Source organism: Triticum dicoccoides, chromosome 3B (assembly GCF_002162155.2).
Source record: "Triticum dicoccoides isolate Atlit2015 ecotype Zavitan chromosome 3B, WEW_v2.0, whole genome shotgun sequence".
NCBI classification, from domain to species: Eukaryota; Viridiplantae; Streptophyta; class Magnoliopsida; order Poales; family Poaceae; genus Triticum; species Triticum dicoccoides.
In genome coordinates this window covers 773,911,929-773,930,301 of record NC_041385.1, presented here as the reverse complement: position 1 = coordinate 773,930,301, position 18,373 = coordinate 773,911,929, and positions in this window count along the sequence as shown.

Genomic DNA, 18,373 nt, shown 5'->3' with positions numbered 1-18,373 from the left:
AAAAAACACTCCGAGTGGAGAGCAATCCTCCCACTCGGGGGCTTAGCCGCGACCCCGTACTCGCCTAAGTTAAAATAACATTCTGAGTGGAGAGCAATCATCCCACTCGGGGGCTTAGCCGCGACCCCCAACTCACCTAAGTCACAAAGATCTTCTGAGCTGCATCACAAGTAAAACGTACGCTCCATCCCGATCCGCAAGGACGACGAGGTGTCGACTGAACACATCATCAGAGATGCGTCACAAGTACAACGACGCTCCATCCCGAGCCGCAAGGACGACGAGGTGTCAACTAAACACATCGTCAGAGATGCGGCACATGTACAATGTACGCTCCATCCTGATCCGCAAGGACGACGAGGTGTCGATCGATCACGACGTCCGAACCACTCGACGAAGAGTAGAAGGGTCAAATAGCACTCGGAATCGAAAGGCATCCAAAAGTGATAAAGACAAAGCCATCATATTCAAACAAAAACCAAGTTCAGATAAATCCCGCAAAAGTCCAGAACCACAGCGGGCAGAAGTACTCAGGCATCAGGCCTGAAAGAGTTTAACGGTTACAATATCACTCGGCATTCCGAGGCAAATAAAGGTGGTGCGTAATGTTTGTTCACTCAGCGGGAGGAGGACTTGCTGGCTCGACAAAGCTGTCAAGATCAATATTGTTTGCGATACGAGTGGCGGCGTCGATGAAGGTGTCCATGAAGGAGTGGAAGCTGGGCTTCTTAGTGTTGGCAACCTTGAGAGCCGCCAGCTTGTCTTCTCTGACATCCTTGCAGTGGACTCGGACCAATGACAGAGTAACATCAACGCTGCAACGAGCAGACGACTTCTTCCATTCTTGCACTCGGCCAGGGATTTCGTTCAGTCGAGTCATCAGAGACTCGAGATCGTTCTGGAGTTCCGCTTGACGCCAGAGTTCAGTGTCAATCCGCGACATCGCCACCTTTAGACGAGCAAGATAATCCATAGCACTGTCCAGGTGAGACTCCAACTGCAGCACATTCATCGCGACGTCATCTTTGATAGGGGAGTTTGTGGGGTCGAGACCTGTCTCGATCCGCCCAGTCTCTACTTCAAAGTCCTGACAAAGTTCTGCACAGTCAGAAAAGGGGTGAATCAACAGTTAAATAAGATGTGTCAATCGACATCGGCAAATCAGTTGGATAAGAGGAAATACCTTCAAGCTTCAAGACCAATTTCTCGGCAAGCCGTCCCAGATAAGCCTCTAGTTCGCCCTTCTTTGTCGTGAGATTTCCAACCTTGTCAGTCAAGGTATCCTTGTCCTTCTTCAGTCTCGCAACCTCTTGGTTGACTTCAGCAACGGCAGTCTTCAGCTTGGAGTTCTCCTCTTCCAACTTGTTGATTGAGGCTAGGTTCTTATCAGCAAGTGTCGTTTTCTCTCGCGCCTCCTTTTTTGCTGCAGCAAGGTCTTGATCCTTCTTCTCTAGAGCCTGCTTCATTTCCTTTAAAGAAGTAACATTCTTCAGATGAACTTGGAGTTGATGGTTTTCACTATGCACATCTGTTTGAGTAGAGTCACTCGGTTCAAGAGACTAAAAGAAAAAAGTCATAAGGTGGACAGTCGACGAATTATTACCTCCCATGGTAGCTGCTTCTTCCTGGGCCTTTTGGAGATTTTTCTTGGCCAGCTCCAGGTCAAAGTTGAGGCTGATCTGCTTCTTCTCTAGTTCAGCAAATTGGGCCCCAAGATCACAAGATTTCTGCGGTCAGCAAATAAGATATGTCAGTCGATAGAAACAAAGGTCAATCACAGCGAAAATTGCTCTAAGACTACCGCCGAATCATACATTCAATAGTAGTCTCGGGGACTACACCCAGTGGGTGCAATTGGCATGCCCCCACTGGTCCAGTTTTTCACTCTGCATAGTCTGCCCAGCATGAATATGCAAAAAAAAGAGTGAAAGATTCTCAGACCCCAGCCGACTACCAGAAGTCGACCGCGGTCTCGGGGACTGCACCTAGTGAGTGCACTCGGCGTGCCCCCACTGGTCTGGATTCCACTCGGATTGAGCTATTCGACCAAGTGAAAGACCAATGAAGTAACATTCGACAAAGACCCGCGCTGCATCAAACACCCAACGGCGGTCTCGGGGACTACACCCAGTGGGTGCACTCTGCGTGCCCCCACTGGTTCAGAAAACCACTCGACTCAAGTAGAAGAACTAATCAACGCTAAGTGAAAACACCCAGTGGGTGATTGGATGCGAAATGCAGACCCATGATAGATACACATAAAGGTTCCAAAACGCTCATCCAGGGTCACCTTACAAACAATGAAGCAGCAGTTGCAACTACCACTAATCGAGAGACCAGTCGGAAACCAACTGACCTTGACATCGACATGCAGAGCAGAGCTAGCATTGTAGGCAACCTGACTGGCCTCGTGCACCACCTTCATCTACTCCATCATAAGGTTTTCTTGGAGAAGGACTTCCCTGGCGGCACTCGACGGGTCATCTGTAGTGTGATACACAGCAAAGAGCGATGATGGCAATACAGTCAAGCGACCACAGGATCTGAAGCATGGAGCTATAGAGGTGAAGCGGAGACTTGAGCAGTCGACACCGAGGGACGTTCAGTCGACAGTGGATTGGCAAAAGAAACATTGGCCCAAGCCGAATCTCCGGATCACGGGACCGCTGCCTCCGGCGCTGATGTCGAGTGAAGCTCCTGGCTTACGGTCGTCCTCCCGCTCGAAGCCTTGTCCCTCCTTCCCCGTAGTCTTTAGAGGCACTTATTCCTCGTCGTCTGGAATCTCAATGACGTCCCCTGGAGCTGCAACAAAATGCAACCATAGGAGTTCAATTGACCGACAACCCAGTCGACAGAACAAGTTCAAGATTGCAAGGTCGTACCAGCTTTGGAAGTTGCCGCATCCTCAGTCTCTTCGTCACCTTGGGCCCTGTCAATATCCATGGAGGTCCCAGAAGTTGTGGCAATGAAAAGTTCATAATCCATTCGGTCAGAGCAGAAGTATGAGTCGGTAGGGAAGCACAGAAAGATAGAACACTCACGCAGAAGCAACAGGAACGTCCATCTTGATCTTGGGCAAGGTCTTCCGAGGCTTTGAAGGGGCAACATTGGGCTACTTGGTGACCTTCTCTGATGGCTCCGGAATCGAAGTCCGAGTGCGCTTATGCGGTGCATACTCGGAGCCACAGCCTTGCCACACTCGCCCGCTTGATCATGGAACTGCTTGGATTGACGCTCTATGCGAGGTGGTGAGTCGACCTCCTCTTCTTTGTCATCCGACTCATCATCCTCTTCATCGTCAGGATATTGCCAGTCGGCGCTCTCTTATGCGATGTCCGCTCCCCCCTGGGCTTGTTCCCCGTTCGGCATCGAATACTTCTGAGTGTAAACCTGCAAGGCAAGAAGTTAATCAAACATCAGTCGGGTTCAGAAACAGTTGCAAGACAGATTGAAGTACACTCGATAGTAAGGATCAGACCTTGTCCGGCTGGTTATCAGCGTCGAATGGATCGACTCTCCTGGCCCCCCGGGTTATCTTTGTTCCCGATAATGCTCTTCAGCCACAGGGTCACCATCTCATCCGGAACCTCCTCTGGGTGGACCCGAGTGGTGTCATTGGAGCCCAAGTACATCCACGTCGAGTGGTCACGGGCTTGGAGTAGCTGGATGCATCGATTGAGAAACACCTCCAGTAAATCCATGTCAGTTACACCCTGACGGACCAGCTAGACTACCCTCTCGACCAACATGTCCATCTCTAATTTCTCCGGCGCGGTCACGGTCAGTGAAGAAGGTTGCTGGGCTCGATCTAGGGAAAAAGGAGGAAGACCGGTCGACTGACCGTGGGTCGAAATATCCTGGCAGTAGAACCAGGTCGACTGCCAGCCCCTGACCGACTCGGGAAGTGTCATGGTAGGAAAAGTGCTCCTCTTCCTCATATGGATCCCTAAACCCCCGCACATATGGATCACGTGTGTCCTATCATCACTCGGATTTGCCTTCTTCACGGTCTGGGAGCGGGTTGTGAAAATATGTTTGAAGATACCCAAGTGCGGTCGACAACCCAAGAAGTTTTCACACATAGACATGAACACACCGAGATACGTGATGGTATTGGGAGAGAAGTAGTGAAGCTGAGCACCGAACAAGTTCGGAAAATCCCGGAAGAAAGGATGCGGAGGAAGGGAGAAGCCAGGGTCGACATGTGTAGCAAGAAGGACACACTCACCCGACCATGGCTGAGGTTCTATCTCACCCTCCGGCAGCCTCGCACCCCCGACGATGATCAAACCAGTGGCGGCCAGATCTTCTAGATCCTCTGGCCGGAGTGTAGATCGGATCCAGTCTCCCTGAATCCAACCCAACGGCAGCCCGGACCTCGACGACGACCCCCGATTTGTCTTCTTGACCTTCGCCATCACCGTCGCCTTTTTGCACGCTCCAGCGCCGCCGTCTTGTATTTCACCATGGTGGTAGGCTATGCACTTGCGGAGCGGCGGCGTCGAGGGCGAAAGAGGATGCGATGGAGAGGCAGAGGAGGAAGAAGGTGAATGAGAGCACACAGTGCAGACGCCTCGGCCTCGACGCCTTTTAAGGGCCTACTTCCGAGTGGCTGACGTGTGGGCCCGAGCGATCCTGTCAAATCCCGCAACAGTCGCGCACCGGATACGTGGCGAAAAAGGTGGCATGGAAATCAAGGCGCCCCTGTCTATCCGTCCCGTTTACCACGGTGCGCTCCGCCTCACGCGCTTCCCCAAATTTTTTAATTCTGTGAGATCCAGGATCTGCAGTAACCAATCGCGCCAAAGATTTGGCGTCATAACAACACTCGAAGAGTGCCAGCGTAAGTTCACTCGACAACCTCTGACTCGATCAAGGCGACTGAAATGAAGCCAACGTTTCAGCATGGACCTCAAATCCAGAATGAATACTTGTGAAGCACAGTCAAGGTAGGACCAACTTCAACCTTCTTTTCACTTGGACCTCAATCCATTCGGGGGCTTATGACGATGCCATAGACCTAGGGTAGGGTCATATGCCTAACCTATACGCCCCACCCAAGGTCACTACCCTAGAAGCAAATACATTCAAAGCAAAGCAGGAAGTATCAATTGAAGCCATCAAGTGCAATCCACTCGACCAGTCACCTCACTCGGATACCCCCAATTTCACTCGGCCAAGATGAAGTCATTCGACCATACAGGAAACCACTCGGAGTACAAAAAACCTAGAGTCACTCAGGATGGCAACGGGTAGGCGTTCACTCCGTAGTCTTAAAGATCATTAATAACATTTTATAGCTGGCGTTACCAGTAACGCCCTATCTTAATGTACATTGAACCCCTGTAACGGAGGATGGCTGGGGTCCTGACGCACTCTATATAATCCACCCACTCCTCTGGGACAAGGGTTCGCACCCCTTGCAACACACACTCGTATTCTAGTCGACCGCCTTAGGGCACCGAGATGTAGGGCTCTTACCTCCTCCGAGAGGGGCCTGAACTCGTAAACTCGTGTGTACAACCTCGTCGTAGCTAGGGCCTCGCCTCCTCATACGTACCCCCTATTCTTACTATCAGACTTAGTACCACGACAGGCATGGCATGTATGAGGGAGGGGCTCGGTGTTTACCAGGGCATGCACGACGCACAGGTCGGCATGTTCCATGGCGCGTGGCCGCACCCAATGGCGTCACGCAGTCTCCGCCTCAAGCTGGAGTCGTCCTCGTTGTTGGCGTAGGTGGCCTCTACGTCCTGAAGCAGATCCGGACTGTGGTGGTGCGTCGGCAAAGCAGCAGCTGGACCATCCACCCCTGCTGGTGCATTACAAGGTGGAGGCCGACCCCGACGACCCGGGCCTCCTCCGCATGCTCAAAGAATCGGCGGCGGCCCTTCCACACACGAGTTGGGGATCAATGCCTCCATTCTCGCATCGGTTCACGACATCGCCATCGACCTAGACGATGACTCATTGCTCTTTGGCAGTGAAGTGGGCGATGAGGACAAGATTTAATAAAATGTTCATGAATTTAATAAAATTCCACAAAGTTGAAACTACTTCATGATTTAAAAAATTGTTTAGGGAGCGAGAATTGAAATTGTTCGCAGAATTGAAAAAATGTTCATAATTTGAAAAGATTCTATATCAATATGAAAATATTCATGTATTTGAAAAATATTCATGAACTTAAAAAGTGTTTACGTATTTGGGAAATGTTCGCATATTTGAAACTGGGAAAAGCTTGAGAACAGTCGGCTGATCTGGCGCGGCGTCCGCCACCTCCAGCACGTGACGCGTGTACCATGTGTGGCTCACGCAACGCACTATTCTAACTACTTTGTTCCATTTTTTCTGCAACATCACATGTGTTGCAAAAGTTTAAAAAGGAAGACGCAAAAAAAATCTGCAACAAGACTTCTATTGCAAAAAAAAATCTATAACAAGACATATATTGCAAAAAAATATCTGCAGCACAACCTTTGTTGCAAATATTTTTGCAACAAGACTTGTGTTGCAAAAGAGAACTTGCAACACGATCATTGTTGCAAAAATGAGGACAACGCTTAGCCACAAAGTTACTCCAATCTGACGGCACACAACCCGACGGATCTTTTAAAAAGATCTGTTGGCCGATGCGTAGCACATTCCTTTGAAAATCTTAAAAAACAGAAGAAAAAGACAGAAGAAAAAACGTTGTAAAAAATCCCATCAAGAACCTCCTCCAAACCGGGCGGAAGGTTCCTAAAACCACCAGTCTGGTTGACGTCTCGCATGTATATGTTTTTTAGGGGTAACGCAAATTTTTATTGATCAAAAGCCACAATTTGTGGGATACAAACTTGGTCATGAGTTTGGCCAAGCCAAGCATAGCACCCATGATCTAAAGAGTGAGCAAACTTTGCTAGACTATGGGCATTGGCATTAGCTGCCCGGCCTTCAAACAAGAAATTATTGTTAAATCCGCATGATACGTCTCCAACGTATCTATAATTTTTGGTTGTTCCATGCTATTATATTACCCGTTTTGGATGTTTATGGGCTTTACTTTACACTTTTATATCATTTTTTGGACTAACCTACTAACCGGAGGCCCAGCTCGAATTGCTATTTTTTTTGCCTATTTCAGTGTTTCGAAGAAAAGGAATATCAAACGGAGTCCAAACGGAATTAAACCTTCGGGAGCGATCTTTTTGGAACAAACATGATCCAGAGGACTTGGAGTGGAAGTCAAGAAACAAGCGAGGCGGCCACGAGGGTGCCCGGCACGCCCCTACAGGTGGGCGCGCCCCCCACCCTCGTGGGCCCCTCGAGCATCCACTGACCTACTTCTTCCTCCTACATATACCCACGTACCCCTAAAACATCAGAAGCGACCACGAAAAACTATTTCCACCGCCGTAACCTTCTGTATCCGCAAGATCCCATCTTGGAGCCTTCGTCGGCGCTCCGTCGTAGGGGGAATCAACCACGGAGGGCCTCTACATCATCTCCAAGGCCTCTCCAATGAGTTGTGAGTAGTTTACCACAGACCTTCGGGTCCATAGTTATTAGCTAGATAGCTTCTTCTCTCTCTTTGAATCTCAATACAAAGTTCTCCTCGATCTTCTTGGAGATCTATTTGATGTAACTCTTTGAATCTCAATACCACAGACCTGCGGTGTGTTTGTTGAGATCCGATGAATTGTGGGTTTATGATCAGGTTTATCTATGAGAAATATTTGAATCTCCTCTTAATTCTTTTATGTATGATTAAGTTATCTTTGCAAGTCTCTTCGAATTATCAGTTTGGTTTGGCCTACTAGATTGATCTTTCTTGCAATGGGAGAACTGCTTAGCTTTGGGTTCAATCTTGCGGCGTCCTTTCCCAGTGACAGCAGGGGCAGCAAGGCACGCATTATATTGTTTCCATCGAGGATAAAAAGATGGAGTTTATGTCATATTGCATGAGTTTATCCCTCTACATCATGTCATCTTTCTTAATGCGTTACTCTGTTCTTCATGAACTTAATACTCTAGATGCATGCTGGATAGCGGTCGATGTGTAGAGTAATAGTAGTAGATGCAGGTAGGAGTCGGTCTACTTTTCACGGACGTGATGCATATATACATGATCATGGCTAGATAATCTCATAATTATTCGCTTTTCTATCAATTGCTCAACAGTAATTTGTTCACCCACCGTAATAATTATGCTATCTTGAGAGAAGCCACTAGTGAAACTTATGGCCCCCGAGTCTATCTCTTATCATATAAGCTTTCAATCTACTTTTATTTGCATCTTTACTTTTCCAATCTATATTATAAAATACCAAAAACATATTTATCTTATTATATTATCTCTATCAGATCTCACTTTCTCAAGTGGCCGTGAAGGGATTGACAACCCCTGTATTGCGTTGGTTGCGAGTTCGTGTTTATTTGTATAGGTGCATGGGACTTTTGAGGAGCCTCCTACTGGATTGATACCTTGGTTCTCAAAAACTGAGGGAAATACTTACGCTACTTTGCTGCATCACCCTTTCCTCTTCAAGAAAAACCAACGCAAGCTCAAGACGTAGCAAGAAGGGTTTCTGGCGCCGTTGCCGGGGAGGTCTTCTCTCAAGTCAAGACATACCAAGTACCCATCACAAACTCATCTGCCTTGCACTTACATTATTCTCCATTTGCCTCTCGTTTTCCTCTCCCCCCACCTCACCTTTGCCGTTTTATTCGCCCTCTCTTTCCCAATCTCCTCTCTCTTTCGCTTGGCATTTGTGTGGCCGTGTGTTAGATCGTTTATCTCGCCGTTATGGCTAGTCCCCCTATTATCGTTAATACTCCCGATCATGAAGTTCTCACTTTTAAACAAAGGGAGGGAGAAAATTTAAAAGATGCTTGGCATGGAATTTACAATGATCAAAACAGATCTACTAGGAAGCAATCTACTTCCGTTCTTCTTCGCAATTTTTATGTAGGCATTACTCCTTGGAATAGATATATTCTTGATACCATTACCGGAGGGAATTTCTTGGGTAGCCATACTTTTGATGGTTATAATGCTATGATAGATTTGTTTGGTCCACCACCTCTCTTGGTTAATGAAACTATCTTAACTTTAGAACATGTGATACAAAGGCTTGAAATTATTGGAAAAAAAATTAAGGATAAGGAACCTATAGTTAACGAACGAATAGATCAAAATTCTTCAAGAATCGGTAAACTTGAGGATATAATTACTAACTTAGGGGCTGCCTTTTCATCCGTGAAAAATACTTCCACTCCGCCTACTAAAATTGCCAAATTAATGTATGTTCCTAAAAATAAGGGTGAATCTTCTAGTAAGGAAAATGCGGATCTCAAATCAATAAGTGTTCACCCAATTGTCTCTCTATCATAAAGGAACCTTTTGCTTCAAATGAATTTCTTGATTTCTTGCCTAGGAGCTTAATTATTGCTAAAAATAAAGAAACTCCTAAAATTTATAAGTGCTTTATTGAAGAATTGAGTGCCAAAGATGGCACTACTTAGATCTATCCTTGTTTTTATGCCTAGCTAGGGGCGTTAAACGATAGCGCTAGTTGGGAGGCAACCCAATTTTACCTTTGTTTTTTTGTTTTTGCTTCTGTTTAGTAATAAATTTTGCATCTACCTTCTGTTTAGATGTGTTTTCATGTTTTAATTAGTGTTTGTGCCAAGTAGAACCTATAGATAACCTATGGTAATAGTTAATTTGATTCTGCTGAAAAACAGAAACTTTGCACTCACGAGAAAAAATTCAATAAATCACATAAACGTGATTGTGCGTTGATTCTTTTTGCTGTAGATCAATAGACAAATTGCCTAGGACTTCCTCTTTTGGTAAGATTTTTAGAGTTCCAGAAGTATTCGAAAGTTACAGATTGCTACAGACTGTTCTGTTTTTGACAGATTCTGTCTTTCTTGTGTCGTTTGCTTATTTTGATGCATCTATGGCTAGTATGTAAGGGTATGAACCATAGAGAAGTTGGAATATAGTAGGTTTAACACCAATATAAATAAAGAATGAGTTCATTACAGTACCTTATGTGGTGGTTTTTCTTTCTTTCACTAACGGAGCTTATGAGATTTCCTGTTGAGTTTTGTGTTGTGAAGTTTTCAAGTTTTGGGTAAAGATTTGATGGACTATATAATAAGGAGTGGCAAGAGCCTAAGCTTGGGTATGCCCATGTCAACCCAATATATTCAAGGATAACCAAAAGCCTAAGCTTGGGGATGCCCCGGAAGGCATCCTCTCTTTCGTCTTCGTCTATCGGTAACTTTACTTGGAGCTATATTTTTATTCGCCACATGATATGTGTTTTGCTTGGAGCGTCTTGTATGATATTAGTCTTTGGTTTTTAGTTTACCACAATCATCCTTGCTGTACACACCTTTTGGGAGAAACCCACTTGATTGGAATTTATTAGAATACTCTATGAGCTTCACTTATATCTTTTGAGCTAGATGGTTTTTGCTCTAGTGCTTCACTTATATCTTTTAGAGAATGGCGGTGGCTTAATTTTGTAGAAATTGTTAATCTCTCATGCTTCACTTATATTATTTTGAGAGTCTCTTAGAACAGCATGGTATTTTATATGGTTATAAAATTTGTCCTAGAATAATGGGCATCAAAGTTGGGTATAATAAAAACTATCATAGGAAGTGAATTGAATGCTATGATCAATTTGATATTTGATAATTGTTTTGAGATATGAAGGTATTGATATTAGAGTCATGCTAGTTGGGTGATTATGAATTTAAAGAATGCTTGTGTTGAAGTAGGCAAGTCTCGTAACATGCACATATGGTAAAAGTTGTGTAACAAATTTGAAACATGATGTGTTCTTAGATTGTACATCCTTATGAGTGGCAGTCGGGGACGAGCGATGGTCTTTTCCTACCAATCTATCCCCCTAAGAGCATGCGCGTAGTGCTTGGTTGTTGATGACTTGTAGATTTTTGCAATAAGTATATGAGTTATTTTTGAATAATGTTGAGTCCATGGATTATACGCACTCTCACCCTTCCATCATTGCTAGCCTCTTCGGTACCGTGCATTGCTCTTTCTCACCTTGAGAGTTGGTGCAAACTTCACCGGTGCATCCAAACCCCGTGATACGATACACTCTATCACACATAAACCTCCTTATATCTTCCTCAAAAAAGCCACCATACCTAACTATTTTGGCATTTCCATAGCCATTCCGAGATATATTGCCATGCAACTTTCCACCGTTCCGTTCATCATCATGACACGCATCATTATTGTCATATTGCCTTGCATGATCATGTAGTTGACACCGTATTTGTGGCAAAGCCACCATGCATAATTTTTCATACATGTCACTCTTGATTCATTGCCCATCCCGGTACACCGCCGGAGGCATTCATATAGAGTCATATCTTGTTCTAGTATTGAGTTGTACTTCATGAGTTGTAAATAAATAGAAGTGTGATGATCATCATTATTAGAGCATTGTCCCCAAATAAAAAAATAAAGGCCAAATAAAAAAAGTCCAAATAAAAAAAAGGAAAGGCCAAATGAAAAAAAAGGAAGGCCCGAAAAAAAAGGGGGCAATGTTACTATCATTTTCCACACGTGTGCTTCATAGTAGCACCATGTTCCGCATATAGAGAGTCTCATATGTTGTCACTTTTATATACTAGTGGGAATTTTTCATTATAGAACTTGGCTTGTATATTCCTATGATGGGCTTCCTGAAAATGCCCTAGGTCTTCGTGAGCAAGCAAGTTGGATTCACACCCACTAGTTTCTTTTGTTGAGCTTTCATACATGTATAGCTCTAGTGCATCCGTTGCATGGCAATCCCTACTCCTCATGTTGACATCAATTGATGGGCATCTCCAGAGCCCGTTGATTATCCTCGTCAATGTGAGACTTTCTCCTTTTTTGTCTTCTCCACACAATCTCCATCATCATATTTCTATTCCACCCATAGTGCTATATCCATGGCTCACACTCATGCATTGCGTGAAAGTTGAAAAGGTTTGAGATAATTTAAGTACGAAACAATTGCTTGGCTTGTCATCGGGGATGTGCAAGATGGGAGCATTTTTGTGTGATGAAAATGAAGCATGACCTAACTATATGATTTTGTAGGGATGAACTTTCTTTAGCCATGTTATTTTGAGAAGACATTATTTCTTTGATTAGTATGCTTGAAGTATTACTATTTCTTATGTCAATATGAACTTTTATTTTGAATCATTAGGATCTGAACATTTATGCCACAATAAAGAAAGTTACATTGAGAATTATGCTAGGTAGAATTCCACATCAGAAATTCTGTTTTTATCATTTACCTACTCGAGGACGAGTAGGAATTAAGCTTGGGATGCTTGATACGTCTCCCACGTATCTATAATTTTTGATTGTTCCATGCTATTATATTATCCGTTTTGGATTTTTATGGGCTTTACTTTACACTTTTATATCATTTTTGGGACTAACCTACTAACCGGAGGCCCAGCCCGAATTGCTGTTTTTTGCCTATTTCAGTGTTTCGAAGAAAAGGAATATCAAACAGAGTCCAAACGGAATGAAACCTTCGGGAGCGATCTTTTTGGAACAAACATGATCCAGAAGACTTGGAGTGGAAGTCAAGAAGTAGATCGGTGGAGGGGGGAAACGTGATCCACCGCCGTAACCTTCTGTATCCGCAAGATCCCATCTTGGAGCCTTCACCGGCGCTCCGCTGGAGGGGGAATCAACCACGGAGGGCCTCTACATCATTTCCAAGGCCTCTCCAATGAGTTGTGAGTAGTTTACCACAGACTTTCGGGTCCATAGTTATTACCTAGATGGATTCTTCTCTCTCTTTGAATGTCAATACAAAGTTCTCCTCGATCTTCTTGGAGATCTATTTGATGTAACTCTTTTTGTGGTGTGTTTGTCGAGATCCGATGAATTGTGGGTTTATGATCAAGTTTATCTATGAGAAATATTTGAATCTCCTCTGAATTCTTCTTTTATGTATGATTAAGTTATCTTTGCAAGTCTCTCCGAATTATCAGTTTGTTTTGGCCTACTAGATTGATCTTTCTTGCAATGGGAGAAGTGCTTAGCTTTGGGTTCAACCTTTTGGTGTCCTTTCCCAGTGACAGCAGGGGCAGCAAGGCACGTATTGTATTGTTGCCATCGAGGATAAAAGGATGGGGTTTATATCATATTGCATGAGTTTATCCCTCTACATCATGTCATTTTTCTTAATGTGTTACTCTGTTCTTCATGAACTTAATACTCTAGATGCATGCTGGATAGCGGTCGATGTGTGGAATAATAGTAGTAGATGCAGGCAGGAGCCGGTCTACTTTTCACGGACGTGATGCCTATATACATGATCAGGCCGAGCTAATCTCATAATTATTCTCTTTTCTATCAATTGCTCGACAGTAATTTGTTCACCCACCGTAATAATTATGCTATCTTGAGAGAAGCCACTAGTGAAACCTATGGCCCCCGGGTCTATCTCTTATCATATAAGCTTCCAATCTACTTTTATTTGCATCTTTACTTTTCCAATCTATATTATGAAATAGCAAAAATATATTTATCTTATCATATTATCTCTATCAGATCTCACTTTCGCAAGTGGCCGTGAAGGGATTGACAACCCTTTATTGCGTTGGTTGCGAGTTCTTGTTTGTTTGTGTAGGTGCGTGGGACTTTTGAGGAGCCTCCTACTGAATTGATACCTTGGTTCTCAAAAACTGACGAAAATACTTACGCTACTTTGCTGCATCACCATTTCCTCTTCAAGAAAAACCAACGCAAGCTCAAGACGTAGCACCGCATTCTAATCTCATCAATGACAGCTCCATATCTACCTTGGGTTTATTCTTTGATGTCTTAAACAACCTATTTTGAGTCAGAAGTAACAGCAAAATTTTATAACAGAAGGTCTTCATCCAACGAGATAGCTTCACGGCTACCATGGCTAAATGGATATGTCCAATAGTAGCGTCATGGTACCGATGGCTATCCTACCGAGATCAACACGTAGAGTCCAAGTTTAGATTTTTGGCGTTTGACTGCTGCCATTGGCCAGTGTTTAGATTGAAGCCCAAGTTCTGGAGCCACGCCCTGCCAATTCCTTTGGGCTAATGTACCCAAGCGCTGGGGAAACTTGGGCGGGCAAATCCTTCGCCAAAATTTTGGCGAGCCCCTGATTTGGCGGGGCTGACTTGGACGTAAACCAAACAGCCCCATAGTATTTACACACCTATAAGGAGACAACTCCCGCGGGCAGATCAATAGATTTGCTTCATTGCCGGTGTATGGGCTTTACTGAAAGAGCCAAGATATTGGATGTTTGGTGGGCTACTACTTTACTAGACGATGGGCCGCATCACAGATATAGGGGCAATAAATTTTTCCCAGGCCCCGGGCCGTGGCCCTGGTTGCCTAGGGCCCAGCTCCGCCCTATTTTCAAGGGATGCACCATATCATTACAATTTTACTATTGAAATAGAACATCATTACAATTTACGACACTAATATGGAAGGACTACGGGTCCAAAAGAGGAAGAATGTAAACTTAAAGTATGAGAATATCATTTGAGGATAGAAGCCTGTAGGTGCGTATGATAAGTTGCCCAAAATTTCATGGGAATCCATGAAGGCATGCACTTTCGGTCCGTAGGTTTTAACTAAGACTTGTAGCATGTTAATGCATCACTTTGACTGCTAGTATCCCTCACTTGTCACTGTTGTAGAACTGAACCTTAAAGGCAAGGTAGGCTATGCATTTATACTTCAACACCTCCCCTGACGTGTGGCTCTCTCAGACATAAACATGGGCTGAGTGGGCTGCAATTTTTATGATGCCATGTAAAAACTGCACGCACCAGTCAGTTCACTCAAAAGCTCAAGCTGATAGGAAAAGGTATGCTATGCATTTATACTTCAACAACTCCAAACATGTTTTGCACTGGAATCTTGTAGCTTGAAATTTGTGTCGACCTGTGACTTGCGGCAGGGAAGATTTCCGACTGATATTTACACATTCTTCTATAGTTAATGGGAAAGACACTTTTAAAATGATTAATCATGCTACATTGTGAGATACCCCATCTATTCTAATCATGCCAAAACAGTATTAAAATTATTGAAGCTGTTCTTATCAGTTCAAACTCCATTCCCAAAATTGTTCTCCTTGCTATGACGATCTCCTTTTCTTCACTCATCCGGCCATGTAAAAGCTTAGAAATTAACATCTAATCTCTTTGTACTACAAAGAACTTAGTGTGTCCTGATTGCGCGAGACGATGGCCTGTCGCAGTGAACCGGTGGCGCACTGATGCTTGGACCCTAGCGCGCCATATGGTTCCCAGCAGAAGTAGCTGCAGCCCTGGATTTTGTTATTTTAGAGCAATGAGCTTAATATCATCGAATCAATGTGGTCACAGTCATGTTAGATAAAAGGGGCCAGTCTTTTCGGGATCAGTTTGGGAAGCAATGTTTGCAGTAATAAGAGCTGCCAAATTTGCACCTCTATTTACATGAATAGAAAGGAACCCGGAAATGGGACGCCCCTAGCTAATACTCCTCATCCATTTGCTGGAGAATATTCATAATACTTGATCTATCCTTTGGTGTCGAGTTCCAGGATGACATGACTCATATTCAGAATGTTTTGAATAGCGGGCTATGGAAAATAGCGACGGGCCTTCAAATCAGCTATAGTGGACTATTTGTGAAGGCGATGATTTAGCGGCGCCCTGCTGAAAAGGCTATAGCGAGCTATAGCGAAGCTATAGCCAGCTATTTAAAACTATTCAGACACACGGGAAGGTCCAAGGCACCATGGCGAGCCAAAGCTTCAGGGGTCAAAGTAACGAGGATCAGGAGGCTTCCAGCGGGAGGAGGAACTGTAATGCAGGTTTCAGTTTTATTGTTGTGAACCTTTGGTGATTTGGGAGGCAATCAAGGTATCTGTCACTGCCACTACACGATCTTCGTTCACCTGATTCTTTTTTCCGAGTGATTCAAAATACAACTGAAACAGAAAACAAAAGTAGAACATAATAGTAAAAGTAGGAAAGCCTGAATTTACACGTCTTAAATCCTCCAGTTCCTCTCTCGATGCTGTCTCCAAGAATGATATCAACAACAGAACCTCGACCCCGTTAGTTAGAAGATCATGTTCAGATGCAGCGTCTAGTACATTACCACACCCCTCCGAGAGAGAGATAATATAGTCTGTGCCATGTTCTGCCTCAAGATCCAAAATCTACAGAAGCCAAGCCATGTAAGTTGTCCAAGTAGTGACTCTTACAATTCTGCGGGCTTAACGGATCAGTACGGTCCAAGAACTGGAAATGATCTTTTCTTCGTTTCAGCTTAGGAAACTTGGTATGAAAAATGAAACATTCTACCTAGAAAAGGAATAGAGAGGACTATCTATGAATTTTTATTTAGTTCTTCTGCATTCCCGTATGAACAGTGTCGTTCTATTTGTGTACATGTGCCAGTCACTCCTCCAGTCCTCTCCTGTGCAATATGTACAGTATCTACTATATCAAAATATTTTACTAGAGGAAAGATGCACTAAAAAATAGAAAACTAAATGTCCGGTTTGTCTACGGGTTGACTGCAGAGAAAGATAAGATGTTGTAGTATATAGGCTTCCATGCATAATCAAGCATCGTCCTTTACCCTTACTAGTAAACATGCCCGTGCGTTGCAACGGGGTAACCAAATTACTTAGATTGTGTCTTCCTCGACTTCGACGACCGTCCAACCAGAACCCAATGTGGCATGACAACATTTGGATGGTACCGGAAGTCGGCAATGATATCTTTCTCAACTCCAACCGCATAATCAAGCATCGTCCTTTACCCTTATTGTGTTCGCTAATTTCATAGCCTGAAAAGTGCTTGATATACAGTGTTGTAACTGGTAAGTGCAGGGGCAAAGGAAATTATATGAAGAAGCTAAACAAAAGAAGTCTCTTCGTCTACACAAACCACCAAATTCTGGTCTTGAAAACAACATCAAATCAATGTTCATACACTGATAAGTTGCAGTTCCTAGATATAATTATTTAAGGACAAAATAGGTGCTACAATAATTAGGCTAGATCCTCGCCATAGCTGACTTGACCGCGTTCAAGATTCTGAAGTAGTGGTAGAACAAAGCAGATTGCTCGCCCTCCAAGCCATCACGGTTGTATCTGTTGCACCCAGCAAGATTGTTACATGGGCTGCCCCCAATCACCAAGTCGAAGCCGCCAAACCTACTAACAAATGATACAATTGTATCATCAGTAAGAGATTTCACATCATCAATCTCAATGAGCGTGCCTGTCTGAGTCTGATCCCACCAACCCCTAAAAATCCTCTTATTAGCTTTTCCTATCTCTACAGAAACCACTGCCTTCATGTGGATGCCCAGCCTGTGCAAAGCTACCTCTCCTCCTCCAATACCGGTGAATAAGGACAACACATTAACACCATTGGGAAACATGACCTTCAAAACTGACAAGTGGTAAGCAACTGTATCAACTTGAAATGTGTTGCCGAGAGACTTGTATCTCTCCGTGATGCCGAGTCCCCTTGTGTGATCCTTTGGGAAACCGAGTAGATATTCCATCTCTTCAGGCTCCAATGGAGCAACCTTGTTCTTTCCAATCCAGACAAGATTTCCTTTTCTACACTCATTCATGACATATTTTTGAACACTTCGAGCCGGTGGACTGTCAGAGCTTGCAAGAGCACGGCCGATCCGTTCTGTCAGCTTCGCACTTGCAATATTTGTCCGCAAGCAATTGAGCTGTGTTCTCAGGTCCCATGAAGGCCACCACTTCTTGTAATGAGGGAATGCCTCAAATATGGTCTTTGGAGGCATAGGAAGAAGAGGTGATCTATTCTCAATTGGCAAATTATGGATGTAGCCTCTTTTCCTTGCGGTTGCACACAAATGCTTAGAATCCACAAACTCAGGTTGAATGTCATAAAGAAATCTTGAAATGGTTGCCCATACGCCTTTAGGAGCTTGGGCCACATTTTCATAGTAGAAAAAGGGTGGTCCAGTATCTTGTTTAGGAAGTATTCGGGTAGCTGATGGTTGCAAATAACCTGGCAAATTAAAACCAATCATTGGATTTGGGAGAGGCATTGCTTCATCATGGCTACCATCCAAGGAGGGTTGATTTCCCTGTGCTCTACCTCCATATCGGTTCCTCTTTTTCTTGCTCTCTTCCATCAATCTTGCTTTCTTTCCCCCTGCAAATGAATCAAAGCACTGATCTGTGACCTGCCAAATTTACAAATATTACAGTGTCGTTACATCAAATTAGAAGAGCGTACAAATGACAACAAATCAATAGGTACCTGATGGTCAGATATGTTTCTG